The sequence below is a fragment of the Zosterops lateralis genome (assembly GCF_965231275.1).
Source record: "Zosterops lateralis genome assembly, chromosome: 1".
Classification (NCBI taxonomy): Eukaryota; Metazoa; Chordata; class Aves; order Passeriformes; family Zosteropidae; genus Zosterops; species Zosterops lateralis.
In genome coordinates, this window is record NC_139762.1 from 80,087,031 (window position 1) to 80,103,726 (window position 16,696).

General features: G+C 39.2%; 1 protein-coding gene across 3 annotated transcripts in view; it reads left to right on the plus strand.

Annotated features, from left to right (window-relative positions):
* The first annotated feature begins 11,412 nt into the window (after nt 1-11,412).
* Nucleotides 11,413-16,696, plus strand: part of CTNND2 (catenin delta 2) — a 419,330-nt gene continuing 414,046 nt past the window's right edge. Inside the window, exon 1 of one of the 3 annotated variants that reach the window (XM_083856451.1) lies at nt 11,413-12,042. The gene's annotated coding sequence lies outside the window, so the exon portion shown is untranslated. The remainder of the gene's footprint in view (nt 12,043-16,696) is intronic. The other 2 variants (XM_083856449.1, XM_083856450.1) reach the window with 2 other exon arrangements.

A 16,696-nucleotide genomic window follows, 5' to 3' on the forward strand; every position in this document is an offset into this window, starting at 1 on the left:
TAGTAACTCCAAGTGCCTATAGTGACACAAAGCCACCATGGGTATTTTGTGTTTGGGGAGTAGATTACTTTGGATAAAACTGCAAAAAGTGAATTCTCCTTATCTCCTACACAGCCATTTAGTCCTAACTTCTCTTTCATTGATACGGTTTTACATAAAGTATTACATACCATATGTCTGTTTTTCATACATTTGGTTATAAATATATAGAATTATGGTAGAATAGAAAGGAAGTGTTATTGTTCGTACTTCAAAATTTCTTATGTAAATTCTATGTATTCCTTTTTTATTATGCTCCAAGCTAATACACAGTTCTTGTTCTTGCTACCTTTATCTTCATATAATTTTATATTTTTATATTACAATATTCTCTTTAGCCCATAGGGGTGACTCTGACTTGTTTCAGTCTTCAATAAAAAAGTATTAATTCTTAATGTATAGGGATGCTCTGAATTTATGAACTTATTCCCATTTCTAAAATGTGTTTTTCCAGAAAAGAGTCAGTGTACTTTGATCTGATACATAATATTCATGCATTTTTTCTAAGCCTACAAGTCATGGATATTATAAGACCATGTACTAATGTCAACATTCAAAGAATTCCTTAGTGTCCTTTTATTACTTGACATGGTCAGCATCTACTTTATGAGTTTGATCATGGTAAGTTTATCAAATTAAAAATATCTTCACATTGAGAAAGATATGACATTTGGCACATGGTTCTTTCTGTGATTTTATTTATTTATTTAATTTTTTTGGTCTTGGATAGTTCACTTAGCTAGGTCAAAGCATCTTTGTTATAGAAGAAAGTATGAAGTTATTTGATGCTCATGTCTCCAGTGATAGAGCAACAGATGATAAAATTCCTGGGCCACAGATAACTTTTTGTGTCTTCTAGGCGATATCAATTTTTCCTAATTAAACACCTAGTAGGAGGCTTGCAGTTTCTCTGTTTTATGCAAATCCTGAATTGAAAAATTACCTGCCATTCTTAGGTGAAATAGAATTTAGTTGGTTTGTGAAGTAGTTATCTTAATTAAAAGGGAAAAAAACTGTGTGGTAACTCAGTTATTTTCCATGTGAACTTCATACAATTTTTAATTTAGGAGAATGAAAAGCATAGTTGCCCTTACTTTAGCATAAAGGAAAATATTTAGAGAGACACTCCAATTAAAACAGCAAAAGCTGTGAGGGATGGGGAAAAGAAACTGGAAAAGGCAGAATAAGAAAAATAGATTCAAAGTGTTAGGTTGCAGTGAGTCAAGAAAAACCAAGCAAGAAAACACTTTCTGCAACAAGCCTTGTGTTCAGTGCTAAATGCTTCCTACCTCTTCACCGCCTCTTGGCTTCATTAACAGCACCAACTGTCAACAAGAGACAAACACCCCAGAAAAGGCCCTGCCCTTCTGCATGACTGAGATTAACTCGCTCATGTTTTTCTCCAGGATGCTCCACAGTCTTTATTATCAAAGTCCCAGAATGATTCAAAGTTCATGATGTACCCCAAAAATAGAATGTTTTGTGTGGATTGGTGAATGGTATAAGGAATACAGCTGACTTCCAAAATGATGCTTCCAAGCCACGGTCCTGTTCAGTGGAAGACTACCCATGAACACACCAACACAGGCTCTTGTTCATGATTTCCTGCTCTAATGCTAAAAGTGAATAACCTCCAGGCTGTGAGAGCAGGGGAAACAGCCTCATTGGGCTCCATGCTTTCCTTACTCACTGCTTTCAATTGCCTTCCCACAGTCTAAATAATTTGGTTTAGGCTTATGAAGTAGTGTAGATTACTCTCCAGACTGACTTTATTTCACTACTTAGTACTAAACAGCTGGAAAAAGAATTGTTTTTTTTACTGAAGCATTCCTCATTTTCTCATTGTCTTCAGTAAAACAAAAGAGCAGAGAAGTGGACATGATTATCAATTATGATTATCACTTATTTATATCTGTTTGAAATTCTAGATGCTTGATAAGTCTACTTTTTTATTGAATATGAGAAGAACTTTTCATTAAAAAAAACCCACAAGTTTTTGATTATTATTTTGGTACATCTTGCTGTATTAATGCAGTCTCTAAGAACATGGTGGTTGTCACATATTACCTGCTAGAAGGCTGTACTACCTACTGCTATAAGTAATATAATATTCTTTAAGTTCTAAGCAGATTATTCTCTAGGTTCCTTTGCATAAAGATTTAAAATATGGTAAAGCTTATTTAAATGTGTGCAACACTTTCTGCTCATATATTTACTCCTGGGATGCATATGGCAGCTACGTGTGCATTCCAGTGTTGCATAAACATTTACCTGTTTCAGACCTTTCAACATGAGCAAGTGTAACTTCCTTCCATTCTGCATTTATTTGCAATTATTTTTATTGTTAGAATAAGTAAAGGCCAAACTGGATGCTAAGCCATGCAGGTCTATTAGAATCAGTTCTTTTGTTCTCAAAACCAGCTCCAGCTGATACGTATGGGGTAGGTCTGCATAGGAGTGAGCAGAACTGCTCTCCCTAGGTCACAGGGAGCACAACCCAGTCTGTAAGTTGAAGATACACAGCATGTTCCTGTGCACTTAGGTGGTTTTAGTTTAGAAATGTGCAGTAGGCATCACCTTCCCCATCATGAAAGAAATTTCAGATGTAATTTACACAAATGCCTGCTGAATAGGTCTCAAGATTCTTTTAGGCAGATACAATTGCTTGTATTCATGCAGAAAGCCCCTGTTCTCTGTCATGTCCTTGGTTTTAATCTCCATAACATCCTAGCTGGGAGAAATTCTGTCTGTAACTAGCAAAGCATAAAGGCAACTTCATTTACAGTAACTAGGCCCTATCCACCAGTTTATGAACGCACCCAAAAGACAACTCCTTTCCTCTGGAGGCCAAGGGAAGGACACAGCCTTCCCTGAGACATGGTGTTGTCAGCTATTTCAAAGTTTTTTCAGGAGACATGAGTTAGGGAAGAGTTTAGCCATTCTTCTTATAAATGTAGTCAGCGTGAAAAGGTTCTCATTAGGAGGGTTAAATTCCTTACTCTACTAAGAATCCTGGGAAATGTGTTGCTAACTTTCTGTGGCCACTCCCAGCAAATATTTAGAATGTAGGGAGTTTGAGCTCTTATGTGGGTCAACACAATGTAACTTTTCACTTTCTAGTTTATAGAGATAATGTTGTCTCATAAATAGAAGTTCTTAGACCAAACAGTCACTCAGTAGCTTCCACAAATGTTTTCTAACCAGTGTATCAGCTTGGTTTACTGATAGCTTTTATATCACATGAGGGCAGCTACTTGAAAAGCTTAGAAACAGATTTTGAATTTAACACTCGTGGGCAAGGTGTAAAGGCTGACAGACAGCTCAGCATGGGCCAAGACACAAGCAGAAATTCTTGCACAATGCGTTGCCATGAAAAGAAAGGAGACAATAATTTTGCATCACAGCATGGGAAGAGGCAATGACCGAAATTGCTTGGCATCTCTGAAGAGGGAGAAGAAAATGTTGTGGTGGAGCACTCTGTGCACAGAAAAATAATGTTTGAGGACACAGGGAGAGAGATAACATGCTAACAGAGGGAAGGAATAGTGTGCTTGAGTGTTGCTGGGATTTTTGTTTTTCCTTAAGGGAACTGGATTTACTGTAAGGAGAGCAAAGTGGCAGGAAAGAATAAGGGACTGATTGAGAAGGAAGGAAGAAAAAGATGGAGCTGCAGAGTGAAGACAAAGTGTGAAAAGGATGTTATATAAATGTAGCATTGTTAAATTATTAGAGTGAATGCCTTATTGACTGGAGAATGTTAGCAGAAGTTTAAATAACTTAATTGGTCTGTTAATCACTGTCCAAGTTGCTTTCTCTTGAGTGTACGTAACATTGTTTCTTGGTTTTTGCAGCAAATATTCTACAGGTAGAATGTGAGGCCTTTAGTATTTGCTATGGTAATATGCGACTATACTTCATAATTTCCTGTTCTACAAAATCATTGTATCTGTAACAAAACTTATGGAACAGATGCACTGTCTACTTTTAGGAGGAAAAAACCCAAACACAAAAACCACACCAAACCAAAACTACACCTCTATCCTTATCTGACTAAAAACCTAAACTGAAACTTCAATAGCCAAGCAGTCATGGTTGTCCAAAAGAATTCCCTGAAATAGATTTATTTATACCTGATATAACTGCTGTAGCAAGGGAAGATTAATAAGCCTGTCAGCTGGAAAAGAATGGTGGGTGCAGTCATTAACAGGTGCCTCTCTCTCTTTCCTGGCAGTATCAGTGTCTCATACCTTTCTGAACATCAGATCCATTCCCAGCTTTTTATCTGTTTTCTTTTTACCCCTAAGCCTCCACAGCTCCCTTCTGATCAGGTTAACTTGTTTTCATTTGTGGCAATCATTCATCAGTTTATTCTGAGTACTTCTACAGCCAAAACAGAAATCCATTAAATCTATATAGCAGTTTAATCTCAACCAATAATTACTCATTAATCTTGCTGGAAATACAAATTTTCTTCAGCCTATTGCCAAGGCACAAGATTGAGGAAAAAAAAGTAAAGTATTTAATCAGTTTTTTAAAGTTTGTTAATGACAAATTCTGGCTGACAGATTAAAAAATTAGGTCCACTGCATTGGGGTGCATTCAGTTTTTAAAAAGTGATTAGCTATATGCCAAGCTGTCAAAGAAATTTTGCATGAAAAAAGGGAAGCTGTTAACATTATTATGTCTGTGCCCAATGATTTTATAATGTTCATTTTAAATATACCTGGAGAAAAATAAGTCAGCACCATACAGTATTTTTCAAAAAATGGAGTTTTGTAACTATCAAAAGAGAAGCCTGAAACACCTTTTATGCTCATTCATACCCTCCTCCAATTTTTTCTCCCATAGGTTTGACTTTAAAAACACTTCCATCTTTCCCTCTAAAATTTTAGTTACGTCTGCCAGCTAATTGAATTGAACACAGATTTTGTCTTTTTTGTCCTCAAGAACTTCTCCTTATTCTTGCTCTCCCATCAAACTATGGCTGCATCCTGGGAGACTCAGTTTTCCAGTGCAGTTGGATTTGCTGACACAGGTAGGTCATGGCCTACCTTGATTTAGAAGTCCCACACTTGCTAAATAATTCAACCTATTTTATGGCTACTTGCTTAATACCCAGTTTCTGTAGAGTTGGTAAAATGTCTGACAAAAGGTAAAATTGATTGTACTGCTTCTTTCTGTTGAACTTCTGCTGCTTCCTCACGCTGCTGTCAGTATATCTTTCCTTCTGATTGATTTTCTTAATTCAAAAATTGATGAAAAAAGTATTTTCTAATGAAAAGCTTGTTTGTCAATATTCTCCACTCCCTTTATGGATTTCTGTTGCATTGTTACTTTTATTACCAGTTTCTGGCCTGTTTATATTCTGATTTGCTTGAAAACCCAAATCTTCATTCTCTAAATGTGTAGTTTCATTTTAAAGATCTTCTTGAGAGCAGAAGGCAGCCTCATGCCACCTGACCCATGCTGTATTTTTATATACAGAAAGAGAAGAAAAACAACCTGTTGTGAGCAGCAAGTCTTTATTTCTGGTCAGAGATGAATTCCCAGATAAAAGGATATATTTCTTCTTTGCCTTGTGACACAAAGTCAGACTTTAAAAGCCTTCTACTTGTTCAAAGTGACTTGGAGGCTGAAGAAGTGACACTATGTAAGACTATGTGACACACGCCGCTGCTGTGCACTTATTCTGTGCAAAGTATTGAGTCTTGAACTCTTTTTAGCTTGACAGAAAACCCATCATAATGTTTGACTATTATAAAGCTTCAGCAGAACAGATGTTGAACTTTTCTTGATGCTTGTATACATCATACAAGATGAAGCAAGTGAAGCTGCATTACAGTGTTGTTTTGTGTTGTGGTGATGAATTGTTTCTGCCACTGATCACCACACCAGCAATGGAGTACATGGCTGTAATAACACATTTTCACATTCCATTTGTTAGTTCCAACATTGATTAATCCTTTCCAATGCACCCTTAGACTTTCTTTGCAGTTAAATGCAGCAACTTTTGAGGATTCCTCTATTCAAACAATAATTACTAACTAAAAAAGATCCTGTCATTCAAGTGAAAATAGCCCACATTACCCAGTTCTCCAAGATTTTATACAGTTGAGCACATCCTCTCATTAATTTGGTTTCCCAGAATTCTGTGTTGTTGAAGTGAAGTTTAATAAGAATGTACATGCAACACAAGCACTTTCCTTCCCTACATTTGTTTAAGTTCTCCTAGAAGGATGTGAACTCAAACTCTGAACTGGCATCAAATTTGTAAGATCAAATTTTGATCAGGAAATCTTTACTAACAACTTGATGTGAGGGAAATGATTTGGTAGTCCAGGCGGAAACTGGTGACAAATGGTGCTCCTCAGCAATTGGTATCAGGACTGGTGATGTTCAGCATCTTTCTTGGCAACATGGACACTGGGACAGAGGGCCAGAGTTCACCCTTAGCAGGTTTGCTGATGGCACCAAGCTGAGTGATGTGATCAAAACAACAGAAAGAAGGGACCATCCAACAGGACCTGCGCAAACTTGAGAGGTGGACCTTTGCAAACTTCATGCAGTTCAGCAAGGCTAAGTGCAAGATGTTCCATGTGGGTCAGGGCAATCCCAGGCACAACTATAGCCTGTGTGGAGAATCGATTGAGCCCTGTGGAGAAGGACTTGGGGGTATTGCTGGACAAGAAGCTTGATGTGAGCTGGCAATATGCACTTGTAGCCCAGAAGGCCAACTGTATCCTGAGATGCATCAAAGGAAGCAGGACCAGCAGATCAGCGGAGGTGATTTGGCCTGTCTGGTCTGCTCTTGTGACACTCCACCTGGAGTGCTGCATCCAGCTGTGGAGTTCTAAACAAAAGGAAGACATGAACCTGGTGGATTGAGTCAAGAGGGAGGCCCTAAAGATGCTCAGAGGGCTGGAGCAGCTCTCCTACGAAGACAGGCTGAGAGACTGGGGCTGTTCAGCCTGGAGAAGAGAAAGCTTCAGGGAGACCTTACAGCACCTTCCAGTGCCTAAAAGGGGCTTACAGGAAAGCAAGAGAGGGATTTGTTACAAGGGCTTGTAGTGACAGGACAAGAGGGTTAGCAAATAGGCATTATCTCTTCTTGCTTTCTGTTACTGAATTGGTTATTCCCTCAAACAGGAAAACAGAGAAAGTCTTAAAGGCTCTGTGGGCTGTATTATTATTTAAAAATAATTTTGCTATTCATTGGTGTTACAGAACATAAAGAGCAAAAGTTGGTGGAAATAAGTGCTATCTACTACTGTCTATTCAGATCCTGAAAAAGGCCTTCTTCATTTATTATGCTACAACAAAATTCCCTGTTTATTCAATTTGCATAAGCTTAGTATGTCATGGGAGAAAAACTGTAGGGATCTTCAGGGCTACCATCCCAGTATCACACAAACCCCTTACTTATTCTTAGAGGGGTCATCCCTACAGGCTTATCAAATCAAGAGAGAAACATGAGTAAAATATAGTAAGAGAGACTGACAGAGGCCTGAGCTTCTGAAAAACATCTGAAGTTCTGCAGTACTTGCAGGACTATTTCATGGTAACTTAGTGTCCAGACCAGAAAATGTAAGTAGAGAAAAAGGAAAGATTCTGGAGTAATCTCTGTCTGCACATGCATAGATTGTCAAGCAGAAGAACAGCAAAGTGTCCCTTAGAAAGGGTTTAGGTGGAAAAAAACCTTACCACAACTCAGTACAGAAACTATCTCAGTAAATATCTTTATTTACTTTATTTCATCTAAATGAAATAGTCTTATTTCTAGCTGGTACAGCAGTTTAACCTGTGTATGAGTGTTGGCTTGCTACACAGATTAAGGATAGAAAAAGCTGACCCTTAACTCTGGCCTTCATACAACTGCTTTGGAATGTTTACAGATGTATCTTTTCTGAAAACATACATTTTAGTATTGATGTTTTTCATTTAAAATACAATTAATCCACCTAGGCACTACACTCTTGATGTTTGGAGATGTTTTAAATGATTTTTGGTAAGCCAGCTTGAAAAGAAGGGGAAAGTGCACTTGTATAGATTAAAGTGAGGTGTGGATGTTAGCATAAGAACACTGAATTGTGGTTCAGAGATAATTGTTCATGTGTTGCATGAATGAAAGAAAAATCATACACCTGATCTCCTTTCTCAGCCTTCCATCTAAAATGCAGTTTTCCTTTTATCCCAGTAGTTCAGAAATAAATTATAGGATTTCTTTCTGTTTCTCTCTGTTCAAACTCTCAAAGTTTGCTCAGCTTTAGCATACAATGAGTCAAATATCAACAGAGCACTTAAGAAGTTGATCAGTTTTAAGTGTGTAGGAATTTCTGTGGTTCAGAAAAAGTAGGTATTCTACCCATATACAGGAACCCTATATGGGTTTGAACTGGGAATAGTTTTCCTCCACTTTCATCAATCAGTTTTATGAGATAGGATCCCTCTATACAAAGATAGCAATCTACACAAATGTCAAATGATTGAACAACTCTTTCATAAACATGTGGCAATACATTTTAATACCAATCATTGATTTTGGCAATGAGAGTGAAATCCCTTTGAATTGTATTGATAGGTTAAATGTCTCTATTAAATACACTGCAAAATAGCCTGTGTGTTTTGTACTGCTGCAATAGATGCAATAACTTTATAGTACCTGTTTTCTTATTTTTTTAACAGAGCTTTCCTGAGGTGGTGATGCATATTAGCTCATTGAAATAAAACAGGATGGCCATTCACAATATTTTAATAAAAGAGAACATGCTCAGCCTGCTATGTAATTAACTATGCCTTTGAGGTATTCTTGCATGTGGAGTAGATTTTTTTCCTATTAAATTGCCATTTATTTGTGACCTTTAATGTGTCATAAACGGTCTTCTTTCTACATCCTAAGCAGCGCTGGGGAACAACAATACACTGTTGTATTGCTCTCCTTAAATGACACTTACAGCTTGGCAGAGTTACAAGGAAGCTGTAGGTTTGCCATTCAGGAGCTAAAATAAAGGACATATCCGTTGCTCCCAGCAACATTTTACTTCCTTGAAATTTTAGAAATACGATTAACTGTTGGATTTTCCCCTTCCAAAAGTTTCTGGGATAAGTAGCTGATTGTGTCTACTACTACTACTACTACTACTACTATTATTATTATTATTATTATTATTGTAGTTGTTACTACTATTATTATTTCATTGGCCTCAGTAAGTTTTTAAAAGAAGTTTCTAACACTAAACCTCTGAACCTGCTTTGGTGCTATCACTTTCTTCCTTTCCTTTTGGGAGGAATCTGAGGGCAATCCCTGCACCTGTGTCTGCCCCAGGCAGTGCACACAATCCCAGTCGGCTGCTTTTTTGTCCCTTCAGATCCTGGAATGCTGCTTTTCCTTCCTCAACATGTATGCTGTGTCCTGTTGAATCAAGCAAAAGTGACCTCAGCTACATTGTGACATTTTGAGAGAAGGCTACTGAAGTGTGCAGTGCAATTTTATGATTCCCAATCAGAAGTGGTAAATATTAATGATAGGGTACATGGTCCCTAAGTCCCTATGGTACATTAAGTACATGGTCATTGTGGCTCACAGAAAGGGGTGGCTCTATGTAAGTAGAAAGGCACTGGTTTTTTAAGATCTGTATTGAATATTGAATTTTAAGAAAAGGCTAAAATGCAAGCCTCTAGTCCAGTCCTGAAGCCTTTAACCTAAACATAGGCAGCAAATAACAAAGGCTGTGCAAGGAATTCTTTTAAAATTAAAATGGGTATAAAAATTACATTAAAAACCTTGGGAAGTGCTCATTTTGGAGTCTAAGCTGACAGTTTATTCACATGAAGTATTTGAGTATGAAGCTTAATATTTATGTGAAAGGGAAGGCTATTTTGCCTGACAGGATCTTGGTACACAAAATAATGGAACAGTTGTTTTCCACCAGCATTCAGATCACAGAGGTGTTGACCAACGCAAATGCATGTACTGAGTAGGCCACTTTAGCAAGAAATTCTCAGGAGCAAGTTAAATCTTTTTGACTTCAGCAGAATAATTGAACCACTTAAACATTTGCACCATGCCAAAAAATCACCACTAATCTTTTACGGGCATAATTACACCTAAGGGGGTCTTGCTGCGGTTGCAGAAATTTGTCATGAATGTTGATTGAGTTTCATTTCCACCTTTGGCATCTTGATCCTTGACCCAAGAGCTCTCAGACTTCAGGGTACACACAAAATCTTGTGGCATTCAGCAGCAGGAATGCTGTACAAAGATTTGTTCCTAGCAACGTGCTTTGGAGCCTCAGAGTTGTCCCCAGTGGAGGTTGGGCCAGGCACTTATCCCTGAGCTTGTGACCTTGCCACCTATTGCTTTGCACATGTGTAAAAATTCAAGTGTAAGTAAGTTTTACTTTCTAGATGACTGAGTACTTTAAAGTTTGACAGCTTCAGGTCACACAGTCTGCAAAACAGAAGTTTAAAAGAAAAAGAATATATGCCCCAAAAAGTAAAGTTTTGTATTGTAAGAGACTGATGAGACCTGTAAGACTGATGTGGAGTTAAATTCATTCAGTGTGAAATTGTGCTATGCATAGAATCATAGACTATCTGAGTTGGATAGGACCTACAAGGAACATCGACCCCTGGCCCTGCACAGGACAGCCCCAAGACATCCCACCAAGTGCCTGAGAGTGCTGTCCAAATGCTTCTTGAACTCTGTCAGGCTTGGGGCTGTGACCACTTCCCTGGGAAGCCTGTTGTAGGCCCAACCACCTTCTGAGTGAAAAACCTTATTTTAATGTCCAGCCTAAAGCTCTGACACAGCTTCATGTCATTCCTTTGGGTCCTGTCACTGGTCAACACAGAGAAGAGATCAATGTCTGCCCCTCTGCTTCCCCTTTACAAGGAAATAGTGACCACAATGAGATCTCCCCTCAATCTCCTCCAGGCTGAACAGACCAAGTGACCTCAGACATCCCTCAGGCAGCGTCCCTTCAAGGTCTTTCACCATCCTTGCGGCTCTCCTTTGGGTGCTCTCTAAAAGCTTAAAGTCTTTTATAGTGTGGCGCCCAAACCTGCCCCCAGCACTGGAGGTGAGGGTGCCCCAGTGCAGAGCAGAGCAGGACAATCCCCTCCCTTGCCCGGCTGTGATGCTGTGCCTGATGTCCCCTAGGACAGGGCTGTCCCTCCTGGCTGCCAGGGCACTGCTGACTCAGATTCCATTGCCATTGACCAGCATTCCCAGGTCCCTTTCTGTGGCGCTCACTTCCAGCCTCTGGTCCCCCAGTCTGTCCGCACCCCCGGGGCTGCCCCGTCCCAGCTGCAGAATCCGGCACTTGCCCTGGTTAAACTTGGCAGGGTTGGTGATTGCCCAGCCCTCCAATTTGTTCAGCAGTAGCTTTATCGACCTTCCGCAATTAGAAAACCTAAATGACTACACCTATGTGTGAAGATTGAGCTGCACTCTGGTGGAGGAAGGAAAAAAAAAAAAAAAAAAAAAAAAAAAAAAAAAAAAAGCGGCGGGCCAGGGGCTGCAGCCTCCGCCCGGCTCTCTGCCCCGTGTGCCCAGGGCCGCCTCCGCGCGCCGCTGTGGCGGTCGCTGCCGGGGCGGGGGGCGCGGGGGGCCGGTCCCGGCGTTGCCATGGAGCCCTTTGTGCCCGCGGAGCGCCTCCCCCGCCCGCCCGCCCGCGCTGCCCCGGCCCCGCAGCTGCCGCCGCTGCCCGCGGCCCCCGCCCGCCCCCAGCAGCGCCCGGCGGTGAGCGCTGCGCTGCCTCTTGTTGTCCGCCCCAAGGCTGGGAATGGCCCCGGGAATGGCCCGCCGCCGCCGCTGCCGCCGTGCCCAAGTTTCTTTTTGTGAGTGTTAAAAGGAGAGGGGGAGAATTAAAAGAAGAAGAAGAGTGGAGCTGGTTGAGCCGCCGCTCCGGGGAGGAGGAGGGAAGGTCGGCTCGGCGGTGAGGAGCCTTCCCAGGGCGCTGCTGAACTCAGTCAGGAGATTCCTTTACCAGTGGGCGACAAAAGGTAAAGCCTTAAAGATGGATCGCTTGGGTGAGATGGAAGGGGAGCTTTCGTGGGAAGGTTTATGGCTTGTCTTAAAACGTCACTTATGAATGTCTTACGGATGTTTTTCGACTTCCAAATGCCCTACCCAAGAGCAAATAGGTACCGTAATTGGCCGCATTTTAGAGTTCACAGTAAAGGCAAGAAAGTAAATGTTGCCCTTCGGTATCTTGTTTCCCCCAAACGCCTCGTGTTCTTACTCAGCAACACTTGATTTGACCGCGGGTATTTCTTGGTGCGACCCGCCCAAAGCAAAGCTTTAAGTAGTTCCACTGAGTTAAAATAATTCAAGCAGCCCATCTTCCTTGTGCACAAATGTATTCCTGTGGATGCTCTCGTTTGCAGACCTGTTGCTTTGTACTTTCACCCTAGAAAATGTTCTCGGTAAAATACCATATACTCCACTGTAGTGATATCTCTCTTTTCAAATTAGTCTTAAATAGGTGAGGACGGCATTTACATTCTTTATAATTATATTTAGACTTTCAGACTTAGCTGAGCTTTTAAGCTTTTAAGATTTATTTTTTTGATGCATCAACTAATTTGAAATTCATTACAGATAGTAAAAAATAATGCATAGTTATGACCTGCTGGTTTCATCTGGTGCTGCCCAAGTCCCAGGGAAATGTGACTGACTGTTCAAGGGATTAAATAAATGAATTTCATGTGGAAGTCAGTTGTGTGGAAAAAGTCCCGACAGCCTTCTTTGACACAGATCTGTATACTTGTTAAGGTAACAGTTCAATAGTTTCATCTTTTGGCTGAATAAGTGAAATACATAAAATGTAAAAACAAACCACCCTTTCCTTATGTTTAGTACTTTCTACCAACAATAAAAAAAAGAGAGTTTGTCGAGTGTATTATTTTAATGTATTTTTCTTGACTCAAGACGCTGCAGAAATGTCTTAATGTGGAGTAATACTGTTTACTAGGTGACTGCATTTTTGAGATTAAAAGGAGTAAAAGTGTATCCTCCCAAAGTCCATAAGGACTGAAATGCATGATTTTGAGGGAATTTTTTTTATATGGTTAGTTTTTATGAGTTAAAGTAGGAAACAAAAAGTTTTCTAGGCCAAAATGGTATAAATACTCAATGTTAAGCTAAATGCTGGGGTGTTTTGTGGTTTGATTTTTTTTTATTTTTCCTTTTTTTTTCTTCTGTAATCTGGAGTATTCATCTTTTAAAAAATCTTTCTTCAGATGTTCCCATCTTTATTAGACCAGTAGAACTAAGTAATTGCCTCAAGATCAAATTTTATTTCAAAAAAGTTCAGTAAAACAATTTTAACATTTGATTAGTGCTCAGTAGTTCAAGTGCTGTGTGCAATTGATCCAAGCTTTTTCCCACTTGATCTAACTATTTTACTAGCTTGTACCACTAGACTGATTTTAGTAAGACTGCTTAACTTGTGCTGTGGTATTTTTCAGTTGGTTGTGGTGTCTTAAAGCATGCTCATTTACTGTGGATTCTTTCAGCAGCTTTCTAATTGCAGACAGTTTAGTTTTAGTGGCTTCTGAAGTCGTGTGCAGAAACTGGGTACCTTCTTCCTCTCCCTCCTGAGATGTGCTGCATAAAGGCCCCAGTTGGTCTCAACTGTGGGAAGAACATTAAAGTGACTTAGAAACACTCATGAAGTGCTCATGAAGCCTGTGGTGTCAGAGCAGTACATGAAGTTGCTACAGCAGTTAATTCCAGTCTCCTTTCCTAAAGTCCTCTGAGTCAGGTGTAGAAATAAAAATTCAGTGAAGTTCCTAATAGAGTGTGCTCTCAGTGGAACCTCCTTCGGTTGATAAATATTTCAAGAAGCTGAAAGTTAGTGATACATTTTAAATGCACTGCTAAGCTGAGATACTTCATGGTCCTTTGCATACACATTTGCATTATTCATTTGTGCTGTGCAGGTAGATAATAGGCCAAATCTATCTTTAGTATTACTCCACTGATTTCTGAGTAACTGAGCTAATTCAACCATATGTGTACATCTGCTCTTTGGAAGTCCAAGGCAAATCGGAATTACTTTGGTGATTTTATTATACAGGTAAGAGTTGTTTGTGTGCTAACTATTAATGTTCAGTAGCTTAAGCATTTCTTCATTAAGATAATTGTAAGGAGAAGATATAATTTAAATTTTCTTCATTTTCTGAAAAAACCCCATGGTTAGTGTTTTAGTTGCTGAAGTGACTGAGAGATGTGATAAACCAGCTTTCTGTCATTGGTAAAGGTTCATCCTCATAACCTACTAACTTAGAAATTCCTGACACATTTCTTTGTACCATGGTACACTCTCTCTGCACATTTTAAGCATCCATCCATGCCTGGGTCCATGGTACTGATGTGCTGCGTTTGTGTGTATGCATGTATACAAACTGGACGTATATCCCTATTTTAAATAACTAAGGACTTGCTGAACTTACAGTGAGAGGCAGAGGTAACAGAAAATGAAAAGCCTTGATCTATCAGCATGGACTAGATTTAAAATGCTGACTGAGCAGGTCATTCAGATGGCAGAGTGTATAATGCATTTGATGGAAGCTACTATCCCTACATTGAAATTTGTGTATGAAAGAGGTTATTGTTTGTGGGGAAGCTTGCTTTCTTGCTTGCTTTCTTGCTTGCTTTCTTGCTTTCTTGCTTTCGATAATGATGGTGTAGAAATTTTAATGTCAAATTTAACTATTTAATGTTAAGAGCCAGAGAGATCTTTCTTTCAGAAGACCCTTATCATGGGGTTCATGCTGTTATGAATACTTTCTTCCAGAGATCAAGGCCTTTGTATGGCATCCTCAGAATGCTCATTCCAGTAATTGGCTTTTGAAAAAACTAACCTGAAAATTAAAGCAGGAACTTTGTCCTCCTAGCTGTGAACACATGAAAAACATCTCTGTCAGTGTTGAGTGCTAAAAAAATGTAGTTTTAAGGGTCTGGAAGAAAAAGTAGGTGGAAACACAACTGCATGTCAGTCAGTTGAAGTAAGGCTCTACTTAATATACCCTGTGTCTAACATTTTCTAGTGACAGTATGCACAGCCAAGTTATTCAGCAACAGTCCTCCCTTTTATCCCAGCACACTGTAGAAATCAGAACTTGGGAGTCAATAAGGAAAACATTTATACATTTAAGATGTTGTAAGGAATTATCACCATTGTCTGTAATTCCTGTTAAGACCAGATCTAAAAGTTTGATTCTCAGTGGAATGAAGCATGTTGAAGGCAAATAACTCTTGCAGCTTTAGCAGTTGTCAGAGAAGCTAAGGCTTGGGACACCTCTCTCTTCTGTGCCAAGGAATTCTGTAGAAGTCTATTGAAACTGCAATAAGCATTTATTGACAGTTTCTTTTAAAATTATAGGCAGAGAAATATTATCTTTTTGAATTGTTGAGCAATTACATTCTATTGTTTGGTGATCAGCAAGCACTCAGATATCATCACGTTCTTATTTTTTTTCCTAGTTCTGGCATTGGTTTTCCTGGTGATGAATACTGATTTTTTTTTAAAAAAAAGAAAATTTGAGTTCTTTTAAATAGTATTACCACTGAGCAGTTGTGCACCATGTGTTTAAGATAATTTGATTGTATAATAAATAAATTAATAATGATTATTGCCATTCTCTTAGCTTTGTACAACCGTTGTGTAAGGATATCTACACGTGGATTGGTACCAAACAGTCAATCTGGAAACTGAGGGCAGAAGATGCCTTTGCTTTCTAGTATGCCCAAGCTCTTGTTCTGGCACATACTCAGGGCTATTTCACCTGGAGCAGGTACCCATTCCTTGTGATGTTTGCATGCATGGTGGCTCTAAGATGATGTTGGTTGCCATGGTGGGAAAAGGACAGGCTGCTTGTTCAGCCTACTGGATGGCCCAGCAGACTATAAATAAGTAACAGCATCTCTTTTACAGCCTTGGTTGTGCAGTTGCTCATTTCTGTTTTGTGAACCCACTGCACAGCTGGAATTTGTAGTAAATCTGAAGTTTAATGAGTTTGAGTTTGCTTTTCTGTGTTTCCAACTCTTTCAACTTTTCTTAATTGACAGAGTTCATGAATGTGCAAAAGGGACATACCAAAACCTGATACAAATCTCTCACAGAGAGGATTAAATGACTGCATCATCAATAATATTAGAGGGATGTGGTTGACTAAAATGCACAAAACAATATAAAAGTGAAGAGGTAATATTACACGCTTGTAGTTTTTTGCAGTTAATTTAATGGCCATCCTCAGAAGGATCCATGTTTTATTGTTGAGCCCAGGCTAGCATGAACCTTCTAACCATGCTTTTATCTTTTAGAGTGTTGAAATGTTAGTTGTCATAAAATGGCCTTAAAGTAGTGGAAAAGTCAGCCTATTGCTCAAAACTAACTTAGAAAACCTAAAACATTCTTCTAATACAAAAGATGGTTAATTGAGAATAAATAAAGACAAATAATTAAAATAGAAGGATAGCAGAGATTTTAAACAAACAAACAAAACCCTCCAAATCCCAATAAACAGTTTTGCAATTTTGGTTTTGTTTTTAAGGTTACAGTGCTACCTGTCTGCTCTGCCCTTATTTCAAGTTAAATTTCTTTTGGCTCCCCAGTTGACTCTCTCAACTGGCTTTTTATGCAATGAAAAT